This window comes from Anser brachyrhynchus (genome assembly GCF_964034855.1).
Source record: "Anser brachyrhynchus genome assembly, chromosome: 4".
Lineage (NCBI taxonomy): Eukaryota > Metazoa > Chordata > Aves > Anseriformes > Anatidae > Anser > Anser brachyrhynchus.
Window position 1 is genome coordinate 49,733,185 of NC_137698.1, and position 20,224 is coordinate 49,753,408.

A 20,224-nucleotide genomic window follows, 5' to 3' on the forward strand; every position below is an offset into this window, starting at 1 on the left:
ATACAATTTTAGTGAAGAACTGTTATAATGGTAATTATAATGGTTTCAATTAGTTGCATCTTGAAAGTCAGATTAGCAAATCACCCTAGTGTCTAATCAAGATCAACAAGGGTAAGCTCTTTCCTCCCCGAACAAGAACAAGTCTTCCCTTGAGACAGTTTATTTCAGAAATTCCCTTACTGAGTTTTCTTGATCTTCTTTCTTTCCAAGCACCTCCCACTTCTGGTGCATCTACATTAGCAGGTTAGTGCAAATCAGGAGCATAATTTGATGCAAATCTTCCAGTCATCCTTATTCACAACGTTTTAGGTTGCATTACAGAGCAGACTCAAGGAGTATCTCACACTTGGAGATGATACTAAACTGCACTGCATGGAGCATACCTAATAAATTCAGCCCAGGGCACCCGACCGGCACTAGTTCAAAGAAACAAACCTCTGAAATGTGTGTAATGTAAACCTCACTTTCTCAGCTATTTTCCTCTACAGGTTTACGTTTTATTGGTCGACACTACTTACCAATGTAGACATAAGCACTGTGGTCCAAGACCAGACTAAATAGACCACAAGATCAAGTACACACTGGTACAGCAAGTGCTGCATTGAAAGCTCTGTGAATAGCTGATGGTTTTAGCTCAGTGGCGGTTTTGAAAAGAAAAAGGAAAGAGGACCTGTATGGGTGTAACACTTTTTATATGAATGGAATCAAAACATCTCTAGTGTTTTACATTATTACCAGTTAAAGATAAATAATAAGGAAGGATGCTTTAAAAGTAAGATCAATTGGAGTAAAAAATCCTAATGTTCATTTTAGAAAAACATGGATGAAATTTTCTTTCAGCTTTTTTTCTGACACTATCAATGCATTTCTGCTGTTTAATCTTCATTGTTTTTTTCAAAAACAACTTGTATAGGCCTAGCTTTTCATTCAAGTTCCTTTCTATTTAAGGTCAGTTTCTTAAATAAGCAAGATGTGTGCAACTTTGACTAAGTCTGTCTTGTGTAACTTTTGAATCTACTGGTTAGTTGCTGACAGTTTAGGAATACGAGTCTCAAAGCAACTTGAATGAGAGCAAATGCTGCTGAGAGATGGTTCTATGGCAGCTCAAATCCTTAGACAGTGAGAGTCTAACTATAAGGAAATGAAAATCAGACTTAATTATCCATGCTGTTCATGGAGCAACTTGCCATTTGGGAGAATTAGTGAACTAGCTAAATGCTATGCAGAAATGATAAATTCTGAGTTATCAGCATTTTCAGCAGTTACATTTCATATTTTGTTTTGGATCATGAAGACATTATTTGCATTTTATTTTCATAATGAGATCTGGGAGCAGATTAATGTGGAAACCACCAAATTCTCTAGTTTTCATTTAAAATGTTTTTTTGTGTGTTTTGTAAAAAAAAAAAAAAAAAAAAAGCTATTCTAAGAAATACATAGTTCAAAATACATAGTTCAACATAAGCTGAGATGTATGCAATGTGGTTGCACTGGTATGCAATGTATGGCTGTGATCTCCCAACCCACTTGGCATTCATGTTGCAGATATAACTATCCTCATATCTATTATAGTGAGTGTATGTCCTGATCCTCTTACAGAATCTTCATTAAGTGATTGCACTGTCCCTGTAGAGCCCTGTCCCATTCCTTGATGGAAGATATTTGAAAAAAAAACTGCTGCAGCTATTGATGGCCTCTTTCTTTTCATCACAGTGTCCTTCTAATTGCCATCTGACAACTAGAAGGACTATGATAATATTTTCACACTTGAGTCATTGCTTTCTGTGCTTCTGGCACACTCGTATTTTGAAACACCTCTTAGATTACCTCAAACAGTGCTGTAGGGAGGTAGTGGGGTATACGAAGCAAATGGGTTTGCCCGTGATGGGTTTCTGATGCCCATCATTCTGAGGTTTCAGTATTAACCACCAGTTGTGATGAGAGATATTTCTTCAGTTAGGTGCACTGTAATACTTGCTGGAGTTAGGGGAAGGAGAAGGAGGAAAAAAAAGCCAGATATTTTTCTTCTAGCATCATCTAGCTCCACGGTCTGTGGATCAGATTCTGTCATAGAATCACAGAATGATTTGTGTTGCGAGGGACCTTAAAGACCACCCAGTTCCAATTCCCTGGCATGGGCAGGGACACCTCCCACCTGACCAGGTTTCTGCCAGGGATGGGGCATCCACAGCTTCTCTGGGCAACCTGTGCCAGGGCCTCACCACCCTCACAGCAAACATTTTTTTCCTTATGTCTAATCTAAATCTACCCTCTTTTAATTTAAAGCCCTTATCCCTTGTCCTGTCACTCCACTCCCTGACAGAGAGTCCCTCCCCAACTTTCCTGTAGGCCCCCTTTAGGTACAGGAAGGCTACTATAAGGTCTCCCCAGAGCCTTCTCTTCTCCAGGCTGAACAACCCCAACTCCCTCAGCCTGTGTTCACAGGAGAGGTGCTCCTCTAGACCTGCTCCAACATGTGCATGTTCTTCTTGTGCTGGGGGTCCTAGACCTGAACGCACTATTCTAGGTGGGGTCTCAGAGGAGCAGAGACAAGACTAGAGGAAGCCTTTCCCAGGAAGTGTCATGAATCGAATGACGAAATTGTCATGCAAAAACATTAATCCTTTTAATCTTTTAATCCTAAATCCTACTTTATTTCCAAAATAATTCAATTTATCTTTATCATTACCCTTTCCTATGTATTTTTAATATTTGTACCCATGGAATTCCTAATAAAAACAAAAAGCATGCATCTACACCACACTTTTATTTTTTCAGTAATTCTTTCTCATTCCTCTTTCCTATGTGAAATCTAGCCCATGTCTTGTAGAATGTCAATCTTTGTCCATCTTTTGTAATTGGTATAATCTCAAAACTAAGCATGGTGCTAAGAGCAATTTTATACACAGCTGGGAACCCTCATCTATAAATAGTAGCAATTCTTGGAACCAAATCTGTGCTTATTTATATGGCTGTTGATTTGGATTTTCTTTCTTGGACACCGTGAGTAGTAAGTCTTGGAATACTGCAAAAAATACTTATAAAAACAAATATTAAAATTATCATTAGGGAATTAAATGGCATTTCTGAGACTTGTATTTGTCTTCTGGAATCTCTATATCTGCATGCTTACCAGAGTTTCATGTTGAAGCAAATTTTGGAAAATTCTTATTCTGCCTCTCTTCATGTAAGTAAAAACTGTACATAAAAAATGTCAAAAAATGGTGTTAGCAAAGAAGGGATCATCCTTCATCAGAAAGTCATAGTTGAAAGTAGCTTAAAGATTAGAAAACACAGATGTTATGGAATCTAAAATGCTATCCAGATCAATGTCTGAAATGCTTAAATTACTTTTGTTTGCTCCTATTATCTGAGCTCACTTGCTATTTTCTTCTATTCTCTGATCTACACCAAATTTTCCAAAACCAAACCAAGTCTCTGAAGGATGGAGAACTCTGTTTTCATTGAGTGCTCTGGAAAGCTGTGGCCTGAGGGGGGGGCCAGGACAGTGTGAGACAATGTGCTTTCACTAGGGTACATGGACAGGGCTTTGGACTCGCACCTGGTGTGGGGATGCAGTCAGCAAATTCCTTTTTGTTTCCATAACTAAAACTCAGTATGAGGCAACACCCCACACTGCGTGTACCTGAAGTACCACAATGACAAGCTTTGGACCTACCTCCAGAATTAACTTGCTTCCCATTCAAATCTATGGGTTCTCATACACTGAGACTTCACTGGAATAATGTGGCCAAATTTCATCCATGTTCCACATGCCTCATCAATCTGCCTAGCTTCAAGGCAGATTCTGATCTATGGTTTAACATCAATATGTTCTTGGTATTAAAAGGACATTTGTTTATGAATTCTTTACAGCCATTATATTTCTCAATTGGTAATTTAGCAATTATTTCTTTAATTAGTAGAGTTGTTTTTTTAACTGAAATAGCCAAAAAACATATGTCTCAATGCACTGTGTTGTGAAGTGACTTGCCTGCTGGCTGTACATCTACTTTAGTTGCTGTTATACCACTAATTTTCTGAGAAATTTCCATTTTAGCTAAAATGCCCCAAAACATTTTATTTAAATATTTACTCCTCTTGGACAAAGACCAGCACGTTCTCTGTCACTTAAAGTTCTTAAGATTGAATAGATTTAGGATCTTTGCATTCTTACCAGTTTTCAGAGCCTATATGGCTACTCACAAAACCACTAAAAACAGAGAACATTTTCTTCTTTTTGTGTAAAATCCTGATAAAGTTTATAGTCATGCACAGACTCTAGTTGTCTTGTATCAAGCTCATATTAAAGTCTAGCAATGTTATAACAGGGATTTTAATATTGTGATGTTTTGTTGAGAAGTTGCTGTCTTTGATTAATCAATAGTACGTTTCATAAAAAGAATGAAATTAAAAAAGCATACCTTTATAATATCTATCAGTTAGGGAAATGCAACATCTTAACTTTTTTCAAATCTTTTTTTGTTAACATAAAGAATTACCCTGTCCACATGATAGCAGAAAAATAAAGTACTGAAAGTACTTTTAGTGCACAGAAATTAGAATGACTACTGCTTTGTCAAAACAAACTCTTTGTGTCCATACAGATACCACTTTCTTTATAAATTTTAAGCTTGGTACCATAGCTATCTGAAGGCTCATCTACATTATATCGTTCTTTTAAATGGAAAGAAATGCTAGCTTAGACTTCTTGGGTTTTGTGAACCCTTGCTCAAATTTTGTGGTTTTGTTCATCTCTTTTAGCTGTTAAGCTAATTTAAAACTAGACAAAATTTCTGTGGCTCTTTTCAGTCCCTAAGTTTGGTGGTGGTATGTGAGTATATTGCACAATTTATTTAGGATTCTGATATCTTTTCCAATCTTTTTTTTCTGATACCTTGGGAGCTGCTTTTTTGATACTCAGCTTCGGACATTGGAAGGTCTTTGGTATACTCCTTTCTCCAGTGGTAGTTTAGATTTAGTTTAAAATAAAAATCACATCCATGTTTTCTACGTTCTGAGGTATGTTCAACTATATAAAATCAACATTCATCTCAAATCTTAACTAAATACCAGATTAAGAATCACATATTTTGGTGTGTTTCCAAAAAACATAGAAATCTTCATCTCTGAGGCAGTAACTCCAAAACCTGAGTCCATAAGGCCAGCGTTAAAAGCTATAAATATATTAAAGCTATAAATGTATTTGGCCTGAATTGAATGTATTTCTGGAATGTAAGTTTATCTAGTACTTTTGGAAGCCTGCATCTCTTGCTGAATGCACCCATGCAGTTCTTGCTGTTTTCAAAGGAGTCTTACAATTTTGAGCTGAATGAATGCTTTTGTTTTGTATAGATCGATTGTTCAGTCATCATATATGATGATTTATATTGTCATGCAAATGAATACTTATTAAATAATGTATTTACTTTGATGATTATACAAACTGATTTAAGTCAGCCCAGTACAGCTAAAGCTAATGATGCTAAATAAAATGACACCAGGAAGGAATCTGTCTGAGGTAATCCAATAATTCCCTATTGTTTTGGAAGTCTGAATTTATTTTGAGTAATCATTGGTTTCTACAAGAAAACAGTGATAATTATATTTATGTCTCCCAAGTATTTTCTCAGGAAAAAGACAAACAGCCTTGCTTGGTTTAAGAACACACACAGTACCACTCTAAGTATTTTCTTGTTGACTCTGAAGATGAAATGAAATAAAATGAAATATGATACTAAGAGAGCAAATCTTTAGGGTGTTTTGCAAAAGAGAAAATAAAGGCAGAGTTTGCACAAACTTTCATAGGTTCAGTAGGAATTTCGAATACTGTGTACATATCCAAATGCAAAATAAACAGGGCCTTGTCATTTTGTGCTGTACAGGATGAAAACTGACAATACCACTGCATATTAAATTAGGTGTGCATCTTAAAATCATGAGCTTCGTTGCATTTAGAAATAATCTGGAAAGCAGATTAACACTATCAAAGGCATAAAAAAGTGCTCAGTGAAATATCAGCTCTTATCATCAACATGTCAGTCATCGTTGTCAAATGTCTTATCAATGACAGCATCGTTTGTTTTAATGGGATATTTGGCACAACTTCAACTAGTGAAAAGTACTCTCTAGACATTCCAGTAAAATGCATGTTTCCCTGTGAATATGTAGGGTTAGTATATGTATAATATTCTTCATAACAGCAGTGTTGAAATAATAAATATATTAAGATACTGCCATTCACAGATCAGGCTAAGGGCTAAAAACATGCATAAAAGTGTTGGTCCTTACAATCCTGTTTCTTTCTGGAAATAGCTTTCTGGAAACAGCTGTGTGTTTTTATTATCCTTATGCGTGTAGAAAACTTTTATGTAACATCTAAAGAGCAACTGATTACATTATTGGTTAACATCATCAGAAGACAATACTATAAACAATCGTAGTGTAAGAGTTTTACATTTTCATATTGTGTTAGAAAAACAAAAACAACAACAATTGAATAGTGTTTTTCCTGTGTGTTCATAATCCTTTTTTTTTTTTTTTTTTTTTTACAAATAGTCTACAGGTTGATGGAGTTTGGTTTTCTTATCCATTCCCTTTAATGCAGCAGTGGCAATAATTTTTCTAATGTATATTTTTGTATCCTGGAACTGACTAACACTGAATATACCTGTCTGAACTGGATTTGAACTAATAGCTCATAAGGCTTTTCATTGAGCATGTCTTGTACTTGTTGCTCAAGTAATTTTTTAGATCAATTCTTAGGAGAAAGTCCACTGGTATAATTTCTCACTGCAAGCACTACAAGAAGTTTAGGGCAGTGGTCTTTGGGTTTCCCTGTTCACTCACTGCAAACTTAGATGTTACTACAATGAGAAGGGAAGATAAGCTGCCTGGATGTTATTGAATGCTCTTGTGGATCCCAACCACAGAAAGAGTGTTTAGAAAGGGGATCAACAGCTTTTATATTCTTAGATTCCACTTTGAGTAAGTGAACAAAAATAAAATAACCATCACTTAATACAAATACACAGAGAAAATGACAAAAAAATCAGTAGAGATATGAAAGGTCTCATGTAGGTTATACTGAACAGACAAAGCCAGTGGGGAGGCTACATCATTCCACAGGTCTGAAAGCAATTAGGAAGGCTTCAAATTGCTTCCAAAAGCATGGAACAAATGGACCACATCCTCAACTGCTGTAAATTGAAGTATCTCCCCTGAGTTTACTGCAACTATTTTGATCATATCACAAGAACAACGACAGCAGGAAAACGTGACTTGTAAAGTAAATGTACTTCAGTGTCCTTCCAAGAACATTCATATGCTAAATGACAGGGAAAGAATTGTCTTCACCCAGTTGAGAAAACCTGACTGTATATTGTCTTCTCATACGCAATAGTTAATGGTGCTATTCTTAATATTAACCATATGTAAGCATGTATTTTGCTCTATCAGGGTCTAAGCTTTACAGAAATAAAATATGCCACTCACACCCATGCAATTACTTTTAACTTGGCTTACAAACTCAGTGATTTTGTGTAGTACTTGAAAACAGAGTGAAGTTACTTGCATCTTTATGCTTTAATCTTGCTTGAAATTTAAAGTCTTTGAAACAAGAATTGTGTTCACAGTGGCTAGATTTAGAAATTCATAATTGTTTGAAAGACATCCCCAGAATAGAAAATAGAGTTTTTGCAACAGAAAGTGTAAGATACAGTTCAACAATACACAGCATTCTGAGTTTCTTGCCAAGTTATGACAGATACACTGATTGATTACTAAAAGGTAGAAGGAAGGCCAAAATCTGGATAGGATATTCCACTGAGACTGGAACCACTTATTCTTCGATTAGCTCTTGAAACTGAGGTTTAACTTCAGTTTACATCATCATATAACTGTTTCAACCAAATAGCTTTGCAATGTCTTGCTGAACTTTAGCATTGCCTATCTAGAAACTTGAAGCTGTAGATTGTGACGGTTTTTTATTTCCATAAGGACCACAGTAATTTTACTCTTAGACTTTTTGTCATCAGTTTGCTTCAGTGCTCCAACAAAAGCAGAAGAGTATGATCATGAACCAGCATGTTCAGTAACAGGTACACTGGAGAGCTAATCTGAGGACAGTTTCATTGCCCTTAGGACACTTAATTGCATCCATCTTTGGTGGTTTTAAAAATGCTTCCATGTAATAAAATAGAGTATCCTGAAAGGATATCATACGAAGATTAATGAATAAAAGTTTTAAAAATACTAAGACAAATTCCGACTGATATTTGAAGCTTGCAAAGGAGATTTTTTTTGGATCAATGGCTAACAATCCATGCCAGGGGAAATATAACCAAACCTGACAAATGCACTTTAAGTAGACATGTATTATAAACAAAGTCCTTCTGATAATTGAAAACTGGGGTTTTGAGTCGTAAGCAGGAAATAGAACAAACTATTAAAATGGGTAATCTACATAAAGATTCTCATCTACCCATTTTGGAAGTCATTTAATTCTTTCAATGTTAATCATCATTTGGCATATTATTTTGGTGCTCGTACCTGCCTCAGGAGAAGCTTCAGATTTCTGAGTTTATCTTCTATGGAAAAACACGTATCTTTGAATTAAAAAAAAAAAAAAAAAGGCTTTAACTTTCTTCTTTCCCTTTGATGGCTTGATGATAATCCTTTTTAGCATGTCACTGAGAAAAGGAAGGTAAATAAGCAAGTGCAAGACTAAAGGCATCTAAGAAACAATCTAAATATTTCCACATAAATTATTCAGAACTTCAGGTTCTTTAACAGTTAGAATCCAGTATTTCTAAATGTAGAAGTGTAATTAACAAATTCCAAATGAACAGTTTATTTACAATTATTTTGATTTGGTATTAAAAAAATGATATATTATTTCTTGTACTGATACACTTTGACATTCTCACTCTACTTGGTGAGCTTCTGTCCTGAGAAGCGTCTATTTGTGTTCTAATATCTAAAGGTTGATGAGGATATTTGTCAAGTATTTCCAGTTATACCCCATTCAAAGAGTTTTGAAGGTGAAGAGTTCTGCCTATAGATGTGGCTTGAACACTTTCAAATCAATTTGATTGTGCTGAAATAACCATTTGTAAATTTGCTGAAACTATGAAATTGTACAGAGCCATTTTTAGACTTCTTCATGCAATCCGTTTACACTGTAACCCAGTGGATTGGAACCTAGCAAGGATATAGGAGACATGCTCATGTCCCTGAACAGAGCAAGTATCTGCATTCTGGAGATCTCTCATACCTGGCCACTGCCCCTACCTCCTGATTATAATCATGTCTGTATGCCTGGTGAATGCCCCTCTTTCCTTCTCTCCCTTGCTCCTTCTTGTGTTTTACAAATAGTGATTTCATCAAAACCAAAACTTCTTGATGAAATGTCTTGACACCAGCCAAATAATAATTCATTCAGTATGAAATGCAAAAGCGTGAAATATTTCATGAAATCTGGTGGTTCCACTGTGAAGCAAAAGCAAATATTGAAACTCTGAAAGTGGTTAAAAAAACAGGTCTATCTTGTACTTTCCGCAGTTGCTGAGTGTATTTAAACAAAACACTTGTTTTTTACTTGAGGAAAATATCTCAGGTTTAATTGTATATGTGCTTCTTAAGGAAAGAGAAAAGAAAAAAGATGTCAGCAAAAGCCATTATATTTTTCTACCAGGCAAAATAAGATTAAGATTTCAGGTGCTCTTCTTTTCTCTCTCGCTTTTTAAAATATGTATTACTTCCTCAGCAGGATTGCTTTTTAAGCATGAAAACAGATTGGGTAAGTCCACAAACACTGATTTTCTTTCAGTGAATCACTCTGAATTTTGCATGCAATAAACCACAGCTATATTGAGTGCTAATGATTTTCTATAAACCATCTGCATGATTTGGACAAATTCTCATTAATTTAAGTTGCATAGTTGATTGAGCAAGAACTAAGTTATGGAAGAGCACTAGCACCATATGTAACTAATCTTAGGTCTAGAAAGAACAGTCACATATTCAGACAAAGTGTGGCTGAAACTATATATATTTGATTCAGACTGATATCTGCATATAGCTACAACAGAGTTGCTCGAGCACTTTGATTTTTTTCTTATTTTTGAATGGTTTTGGTAGATCATTTAACACAGGATGATATAAATTGGTTTCTCTTTCCATAATAAGTCATGGGGCGTAATCAGCTTAAACTAGCATGACAAAAAATATTTTATATTATGGATAAATAACCTTATAGACATATATGTTAATGATTTTCTACATTATTCTCATTTTATAATTAATTTAGAAATACATAGAAATATAACCTAGTTAGAATATTAGAATTCATTATCTAACATTACCTAAATTGAAATTAGACTTGTCTGAAGACCTGATTTATATAGCCTAGCTTTGAGCCATATGCTTTTCTGAGCTACAGAGGTAACAACAACAAAAAAATTACCTTTGTGTTTGATGTAAGTTTGGGCATAGCAAGGAACTAAATTCTAGAATTTTAATGTTCCTAGGCTGACTGCAATTGAAGTGCATTTTACCACTGCATATAAAGTACTATTAGATTGTGTCCCATTAGACTTATCTTGTTTCTCATTCCTTTCAACTTTCTTTAGTTCTGTTGATTGTCCAAGACCCAACAGAATTATTAAAATGTTCAAACTTAGGTGTTCTGACTTCTCATGTTCTTTCTTCTACTTTTTCACCATAAAATATCGCTATGTGCTTTTTATTGTTATCATTATGAAGATCTATCAAAGCAGCTTTAATCAAGCATTCATATTCTGGTTATTCTCCTCCTTTCTGTAGATGTAAAACAGGAAAAGGTATGTAGGAGACAGTCCATCCCCAGGTTTCTCAGATGGATAGGAAATGGACAGACATCATCTATGATGTCCCTCTTTTCTTTGGTTTAGTTATTCAGCAGGTGCTGGAATAAAATCAAGCTGTCTTTGTTAAACTGTTTCACAGAGCAGACCATGTTCTAATAATTTCATAACCTATAAATATGTCCTCACTCATTTTTTATTCTTATTCTTGTGACCAGCTTCTTAAAAAAAAAAAACTTTTTTGAAATCAAAGTTTACTGATGATCAATGTTAAGTGAACTTTAGCTGAAGAAAAATAATTAGTTTTAAAAAAAAAAATTGTCCTGAACTGGGTTTATTGTTTTGGAACACTGTGTTACAATTTCTCATCACATTTTTTTTTTTTTGGTATTGTCTAAAAAAACATTCTTAGGAACTTTTAACTGTAAGGAAACTAACAGCTTTTTGTTTTTATTTTGATTCCCATAAAAACAAATTTCATAATTGTGTAGTTTGTGCAACTGCATAATTGCAAGCAAAATGTGTCCCTTCACAGCCTGTAATTTATTCACTGAATTCCAAGCTGGAAATCTTTCAGGAAAATAGTATAAATCACAATTTAGATTGCAGTAAATGTTTTGCATTTGGATCCCCAACCAAATACAGCTAAAAATTATTCTGCAAAGTTACTTACCTTTAGCTGCACTTCTGACTGTTTACCATCCAAGTTTACTACCACATATGCCATTTCCTTGCATGGGCTTCAAAGTCTTCTGTCTTTGAAGATGCAGAGGTTAGGCTGGTAAGTCATTTCACTTAAGGCTGTCTACCTCCACTACGCACGTACATTTAAAGCTACTGGGAAAAAATTCAAACCCACTTCCATTCAGGCCTGCATAATTTTGCAACTAACTTTTAAAGTTAATACTGTAATTTTAAGGCTGAAAAATGCATATATAAAATTACACGGATGACAATGAAGACCACATTCGGCAAATTTAGCAGACTTTAGCACAAAGTTCCACATGCTGAGGAACTGAAACTTAACAAATTAGCTCCAGATATGGCCGTATTAGCGAGACCCAGAGTCAACCTTACAGAGCTGGCTTTTCTTTAACTGAAGAAATGCCCTCCAGAAGACTTGCTTCAGCTAGTGAAGGCATTATATAAACAGTTAAAAGGCAGTTGTAGGCTGCTGGTAGAAAGAACATATACCCACAGTTAGTAATTATGAAGGCTTCCTATCTTCTTTCAGGATAAATATCCCGTCCCAGTTGTGACAGGCCCCCTGAGCAGAGACTTTCTGGTCACTATATGTTGAGGCACTATTTTGTGTAAGTTATGTGATGTCTTACTGCTGCATCTCTCGCTCCCTCTCAAGGTCAAACAAAGGCCAAAGATGCCAATCAATGATTCAATCAGTAATGGTAATATCAATTAATCAGAGTGATAATTAATAAAGAGGGTTTGCAACAGCTGAAAGAGTTGCCAGAAGGTAAATGATGCATGACCAACCCACCTGGGAAGACAACTAAACTTATCAACACCACTTCTTTTATTCAAGAAGAGGGAAAAAACTGTTGGCTTTGCCCTGTGGTTTGGAAATCATACCTGGTAATTACCATTATGATTCATGCCGAATTAAATTAAATAAAATGTAAGTAAATTATTTCACCTAAATATGAGACTTGTGACCAAACATGTAGTTTTTGTGTTTTTATTAGTAGCTTTTGTTATATGAATAACTGGCGTTTATTATTAATTGATACCCTAATTAAAGCCATACTAGTCATTTCCATTAGCTTACTCAAACTTCTACAGAGCTGTCCGTCTGGTTTTAATCAAAACCAAATGGTAATCCAAGTTCTCAGGCTGGAACAGCTAAGAGGAAGTCATTCAGAGGAGGCAGAAGAAAGCAGAAAAGATAAACAGATGATATTCACTAAATTTGTATAGAGCAAAGGATGTAGATGCTGTGGGTTTCTCTGGAGACGTGATTCAGGCACCCTGTCAAACTGGAACGAAGTAGTTACAAGTGTTTTATGTCAGCAAAATACTAATATGATCAAGATGGAGTCTGTCCTTTTGCTTTCACAGAGCTGGATTTGTGTGACTCTGGAGGATTCTCGGAAAAGGTAAAGCAACATATACTATTGCCTGTGCTATGCCTGCGCCTAAATTGTAGCATTCATTTTCTCAGATCCTGCTAATTCTCTCGAGTAGGGATATAATTTTAGCATACACGTGTATGTGGTATCATCTAACTGTGCGTAGTTGCTGGTCAGACTAGTACTAGACCCTTTGTAAATGTGATGTGTTAGTTGAATTTAAATCGGGTTGCTCTCTGCCTGCTCCCTACTACCTGGTGCCAAAGATCAGGCGTCTCGCAGCCGTTCTTCTGTTGCTCTGGATGACTGTTGTCTTTGCACGTACACTGGAGACGTATGAAATTTATATTGTTCTAAGGAAAAGAAAACAGGGCGGGGTTTGAAAACATGTTTGCATTATGTAACTGTAGCACAGACCTTCCAGTTTGACAGAAATACCTCAGCAGTGTGTTAAGCTGAATGTCTTGAAATGCTCAGGCTGGCTGGCTTTTTCCCTTTCCCCCCTCTCTGCGCGCTCTCTCCCTTTCTCTGCCTCATGCACGCACACACACGCGCGCTCTCTCTCTCTCTGTCTTTCTCCCTCTCTCTCAAAGGCAGGAAATACTTTTCAGGCAATCTGGGCCTGGTTGTTGAGGCCCCTTTTACAAAACATCAGTCTGAATTTAGTAGACAGAAGTCACTGGGAAAAGCTTGACAGGCTCATGCTTAGCTAAGGCTCCCTCCAGCTGCAGAGGGTGTTTTTGTTAGAATCACACATTGAGCAAAACTGCTTAGAATAGAGCAATGATCTCAGTAGCGAAATCTGAACTTTTATGCTAGCAGGAGCTAACTGGGACTGTGCTCTTTTGTTTGTTGGGGTTTTGCTCCTTTTTTAAAATTTTGTATTTTTATTTTTGCTTTTTTACCAAAGACTTCAGGGAGTTCATGTCCGAGCTCCACATTTTCTTCATCTAGGTATGGCTGTCTTGGAATCTTCCTATACTTTAAAATAGCACAAAATACAAACATTTAGAAAATAATAATAGAAAGAAAAGAAAAAACAGCAGAGAAACAAGCAGCATCCAGCACTGGAGCTTTCAGCGTTCAGGATCTCAGCACTAAAATTAGAGGTAAATAAATAATAATCGTTACAAATGTACATTTAGTTGTAGGCTCTGTGCCAATTCTGTTTATCAAAATGTGCCAGATCTATAACAAAATCTTGTGCGTTTTACTTAATCTTTTAAAAGTATGCTTGATACGCTGAACTTTGTTTATTTTCATTCATATAAATAGAGCTGCATCGTCTTGCTTGCGTATTTTTAATAGACATTAAATAGGAAAGCTAGAAGTGTGAATGATATCTTTTTTCACCTCATTTGCCAACAGGGAGGGCGTTTAGGGCTATGTTTTGTGTCCCCCTCTCCTCCCCCACCTTCCCTCGCCTCCCCTCCCCTCCCGCAGTAATGAAGTTGAGAAGAGTTCTAGGTAGATATATATCTGTTACACCTCTGTGGGTCTTGGTCTCTAGCTTTTTCTTAGTTCTAGATGAAGTTTGTGGCATAACTGACAATACGGTCTTAAATATGTACACTCTAAATGTGTAATTTCAAGGTAACCTTCTTGGTGTTTGCTAAAGTAGGTTATTTTTAGTAACCTTTAATTAGATAAGCAGTTTGGGGTGTGCTGCGCTAGCATTCAGATGAGGGAAAGCAAGATTCACTGAACGTCAGCTGACTGCATAACTTTTGGTGAACATGTATGAATTTACTCAGTCTTCTTTAACCTTCCTTAACCTAGTTAACATTTAAGTATTAAAAGTTATTACAAGAATCTGCTGCTGAAGTGTTTAGGGGAAAATTCGGGATAGCACTTTTATTGTGTGAATAGAGCTGTGGCTATTTTATGTAAGGTAGTGTTTTAGTTATGAAATTGTTACAGACATCAAGCATTTTTCAGGGCAGTTCTTTGTCATTCTGAAAATCTAAGGGACAGCTATTACAGCTATTATTTATAAGAAATGTAAGAGGTTCTTTCTTGCTTCTGTGCATTATTAAGACTCCATATAGTTATTGGCTAGTTTGATAACAAAACAGAAATCATCTGTTTGCATACATTGGAGAGAATTTCATGAATTTTTAATTGCATTTTTACTGAATATTGTTTCAAAGCAGTTGGTGAGTAATTAAATTATTTTGTGGTCTGAAAAGAAGGGAAGGTCCGATATCTCTTCTGCATTAGATTGAGAATGTGTGCTTTACTGCCCAACCCATTTGGACAGAAGAAAGCTGTTCATGATGGTCAGAAGCTCTGGACTGTGAAGAGCATGGGTCTGAAGATAATAGAGAACAGCTGGCAGGCAGCAAGTTATTCCTGGGAATATCCTGGGGTGAATTTTAGAGTAGTAGTCACTGTTGCTTATGCACAGCCTTCTGCAGTTCTTTGCCCTGGGCTGGGAGAGCTGTGGTAGGTAGTTGGTGGGACTAAGAAGTTCAGAAAGGAATCTGACCGGCTGAGTCTGTGTCACTCCCAAGAAATTTGTGTTGGAACTTTGATGTCCCAAGGGATTTGGCATTAGTGCCTTTTAATGCATTCTATTTCCATACTTGCCCCTACAAGTCTGCATATATGTACTGAATATTAGCCAGGACTCTAGATAAACAGGATAAAATATCAAATGATAAAAATAACTGTACACATCAAGGGGTACCTTCTGCAGTATCTTCTTCCGGGTTTTAAAGGGTATAATGACCTCGTTTGACTTCACTTGCAAATAAAGGTATCTGACACCTGAGACAGTTGAACTATAAGGTAGACAACAGAATAAAACCCAGAGAATATTTTCCATAAGAAAATGTAAAACAGATAGATACCCTACTTTTTCATTTAGAAGGTTTATTGAAAAGTTCTGGAGACAAATCACTATTATTCCTGGTTCTACTTATTCTAAATTCTGTGTTACACTATGCTATTTTCTTATATATTGTTGTTAAAAAAAAAAAAAGTGTCTAAAAAACCTCTGGATATTACATTATATATAGCAATAATGAACATGGGATACATAGGATACAATCTCACACTGAGCATCTAAAGTTTTTGACGTACTCTTCCTTCAGAAATGTTAATATTCTTAACTTGAAACACACATACAGACAAAATAGTTATAGATGACTCCTTTGAACAATTAAGCACATGAATTAACATCTGCAGACTTGAAGAAAACTAATGCAAGTGACCACATTCTTATAACAGAAATGATTCAAAGAGCTCTGCTTTGCTATAAACTTATATCCCTGCAAATTCTTTTGAACCAAGGTTCCTGTTGAACTCCAAGTTAAATTCTATAATCAGTGCATGTGAACAAAATTAGTTGTGATATTTGGGTCTAATCCATGAAGATCATTGTGATTGACAAATTTTAATTCCTTCCAAAAGAAAATGAAAAACATAATTAGTGTGGTAGGCAATTTTTGAATAGGCAAGACTTAAAGTAATTTTTGTGAACTGCTGAGCTTAAAATCTGTTTTTAAGTCATACTTTAATGTGGTGGGAAAAATAGAAGGAATATCCATTTTGCCTTTTTCATCTAACTTTTTGATTGTTATGCTGAATTTTCTAACATAATTTTCTGTTGTACTTAAAATGAAATTTGTTGCTGAAAAGTATCATCTTCAATATAAAGCTTCCCTGAGGAGGGCAGTAGCAGAAGCAGGAAGAGAACTTAGGAACATTTTTCTCTTTTCTCAGATAGGAGATATATTTTAGAACATTTGCCTTTTTTCTTTTAGTCATCTGGTTCCATTTTCTGTTGTTTGTTTGTCTGGAGAAAAAAAAAATATTTTTTTTTAATGTCAGTGTCCTGTACTTTTACAAAAGAAAAAGGGAAAAGACAAAAATGGAATAAGAGCAATTGAAATAGCATAGCCAGAAGAGCTAGATCTTGATCTCCTTCCTAATATCAGGTAGATTGGAAGGAACTTCTGGAGGTCTCTGGTCCTACTCCTCACTCAAAGGAGAGTCAACTACATCAGGTTGCCTTGTCCACTTGAGTTTTGAATATCTCCAAAGATGGTAAGTGTGAATACTTAGGAAGGACTTTAAACTTCTCTGTATATACAGGTATATAAAGGTATGCACATTTTTGTGTGTGTGTGCATTTATATATATGTGTGTGTACATGTATACTTGCATGTATGTATATATAAAATTCATGTCCCAAAACAAATGTATATAAAATTTTCATGTGCAAACCCTATGTAAAATAGGATTGCCTATATGATTTTATTTTGGAAAAAATTACCAATATTGAATTTGAATATGTTATTAGGCTGCTGACTGCATTTCAAAATTTTCTTCTATTTCATCATTTACCATTGGTATTTATGAATGCTTTTAGAAATGGCTTATTTTAAGAGCAGTTTTTGGTGGAGAATTTCAAATCCATTATTATCATAATTGCTTGTTTCTCATGAAAGTCTCTTATGTTGAAATTACAAATGTGTGGAGTTTTATCTGCCATATTGTACATCAGCCACTGAACACAAATCTGCCTTAGTCTCTATGTATCTACATTAAAACTGATTTAACGTACAATCGATTCTGTACTTCTAGTCTTCACTTTCCTGTAGGCTGTCCTTTCTCTTACTCTGAGTTGTGATATTTCCTGTTTGCTATTTTATTTTATTATGTCTTGTGTCAAATTCCAGTAAGATTAGATTGAATGTTGTTGAACTTCAGGAAAGTTTGTAAACAACTTCTGTTACTTCTAAATATCTGATTCTTCTCCCACCCTCTAGCTCTCTATCAGCTGTAGGCTTTCCAGGGTAGGTACTATGTCTTATCAGTGAGAGTATTGTAGTCTGTTGTACTAGACCTCATCAGCTGCAAGTACTATTTAATGCACATCTGCATAAATAAATCTTCCAAGTTGAACATCGCTGTATTTGTGTAAAGTTTGCATCAGGATCCGAAGTTTCATTTGGATAAGGGGGAGTTGGTGTCAAGATTCAAAAAGATAATGTCATTATAATGGGAAGTGCTGAAAATCTATAGCAGTAGGGAAGATCACTACAGAGTGTTACTTTGCTTAGGGGGAGCTAAGTAAAAATGGAATAGGCAAGATGAACCAGTAAGAAAGTTGCCTAGCCAAAGCCCTTGGTATTATATTGGTACAGCTGTATAACTGCAGCTTATTAAAGAGCATCCAACAACCTCAAGTTTGTTTGGCGATTTTTGTTGGGACCATCACAAAATTTGAAGTTGTTTTCTTCTCCTGTTCTGAATTTTCTTCTGCAGGACAGAGATGGAAGGCAGCTTTACAGGCATGGGAGACTTACTTTGGATTCTCTGATTCAGTCTGGAGCATTGACGCCTCCACTTCTGAGCAGCTCTGAAAGGCTCGACACACTGAAAGTTGTAGTGTTAGATTCATTACACTTTTTTTTCCCTCCTGCAGGTAAATGGCAAATATCCCTTTCCATTTTGCTTGATTGGACATCATCAGATAATACTGTTTTATCAGAGAGGTAGAAACTATCAATAATGTACTAAAATAAGAAGAATTTCCTGAAAAGATGGTCTCAGAGTTGCACCCCCCATGATAGAAGCTGCGCTTGGAGGGCTCCATGTACAAAGAGAAATCCACCAAATCCAATTCAGTTAAATATTTGTGTGCAGGAGATGTCAGTGCCTTCCTGGCAACTTCCAAACCTGGAATCAGTTTCAGCTCATTTGGGTATATAACTAAAGATTTTTGAAAAGGTTTTACATGTCATGTGAGGATTGGTAGGTGATAAAGGAAATAGATCCAAATTAATCTTCAAACTGGGGGAGGATGTCTGTGTGAGTTCAAGATTAATCTGTAGTAATGTACTTGGAAGAAGTAACTTACAGGGCTGAGTTTGTCTTCCCAGACAGGCTATGGGTGCTGAATAGGGGAGTATCAGCATCCAAGTGGGAGACAAGCTAATGTTTGGAGTTGAGGTCTCTCTGGAAAATCATTTTCAATGTTTTATTTATGAAGGATAAGTATAATAGTGACAAAAATACTTGGTAGTCCTTTGCACAGCCATGATGAAAACATGCTAGTGGTCCAGCTGAGTATGAGAGGGCATTTACTCTGAGTGTGACAGAGCACTGGCACAGGTAGCCCAGAGAGGTTGTGGAGTCTCCTTCTCTGGAGATATTCAAAACCCGCCTGGATGCCATGCTGTGCAATGTGCTCTAGGTAATCCTGCTTGGCAGGGGCGTTGAACTAGATGATCTTCAGAGGTCCCTTCCAACCTCAGCCATTCTGTGATTCTGTTATTCTATTCAGTAAGGGCAATGGTTTCTAACAGTCATTGTCTATAGTGTCTTGGGATTCATAGGCTGTAACAAGCACTACCAACTCTTCTTTATATGGAAGCACTCTATTAGAACCTTAAATTTAAAAGGCAACAGGAATACAATCTGGTTAATGTAGTGTTTTCCAAAGGACCTCCTGTAGCTAGAAAATTATTTATTTTTTTTTCACGAGAGCTGGCTAGAAAATGGCATTTCTTCCACCCCAAAAAAAAATAGTGGGGGTGGGTGGGAAAAAATTGTCCTAATTCAGGACCAGAAAAATAGCCACAGCTTTCTGGTTTGACATGTCCTATGAGATGGCTATATTTACTTCTTGTCTTTTTTTTTTTTTTTACTGTCTTGTCTTGTCAATTTGCTTCTCGCCAAGAGAAGCATGAATGGAGGTGTTAAATAATCTGCCAATGATGTGGTTTTTTTTCTGCTCTCCAAGGGTGGATAGCAGAAAGAATTTGGCGAGACGATTGGTAGGGCAGACATGAAAGCACAAAAACAAGATTTTCTTATAGGAGACCTCACTTCTGAAAATGGAATTTTTATGTTAAAACCTTATTTTTTCTAGTGGACAGTTTTAAATTTGATGGCTGTTTTCACTCTGAAATAAGGTGATGGGGAACATTCAATTATCATTAATAGTTAATAAGAATTTAATGCTGATCATTAAATATATTGAAATATATTAAAACAGCATTAATATGAATTAGAATAATTACACAATAAATACTTAAAATATTCTTTCATTTTTGTCTTGACTTTTCATCAATGTCAAATAGCACAAAACTACAAATTTGGGTATTTTTAATTGCTGTTTAGATTGGTTTTGATTTGATAATTAAATTGGGTGTAAATAATATAGATCTTAAGTAAGCATGGATAACTGTGGATCAGCTTGGATCCTGTCATTTCCCCTTTCTCATCCTTGAGGAAGAGGCTCAGCTGATCTGAGGCTCAGTGCTGGAAATGTACCAAATA

The 20,224-nt window shown here is 35.8% G+C and overlaps 1 protein-coding gene and 1 long non-coding RNA gene across 8 annotated transcripts in view; one reads left to right on the forward strand and one right to left on the reverse strand.

Moving 5' to 3' along the window:
- The window catches only part of DLC1 (DLC1 Rho GTPase activating protein), a 281,768-nt gene that overhangs the window by 42,477 nt on the left and 219,067 nt on the right, over positions 1-20,224 (forward strand). The window contains exons 1-2 of one of the 6 annotated variants that reach the window (XM_080591590.1): positions 12,350-12,480; positions 12,921-12,958. The exons of 2 other annotated variants lie outside the window; for them this stretch is intronic. The gene's annotated coding sequence lies outside the window, so the exon portion shown is untranslated. Of the gene's footprint in view, positions 1-12,349; positions 12,481-12,688; positions 12,959-13,297; positions 14,041-20,224 lie in introns of those variants that run through there. 3 more of the 6 variants (XM_080591592.1, XM_080591589.1, XM_080591588.1) reach the window with 3 other exon arrangements.
- LOC308194953 lies at positions 1,602-12,224 on the reverse strand. 2 transcript variants are annotated; one of them, XR_013951094.1, is made up of 4 exons: positions 12,043-12,224; positions 11,518-11,678; positions 8,551-8,606; positions 1,602-8,206 (listed from the first exon to the last, which is right to left on the reverse strand). It is a non-coding gene; the product is annotated as an uncharacterized lncRNA (long non-coding RNA). The 2 variants fall into 2 exon arrangements; XR_013951095.1 differs by having other exon boundaries at positions 11,518-12,224.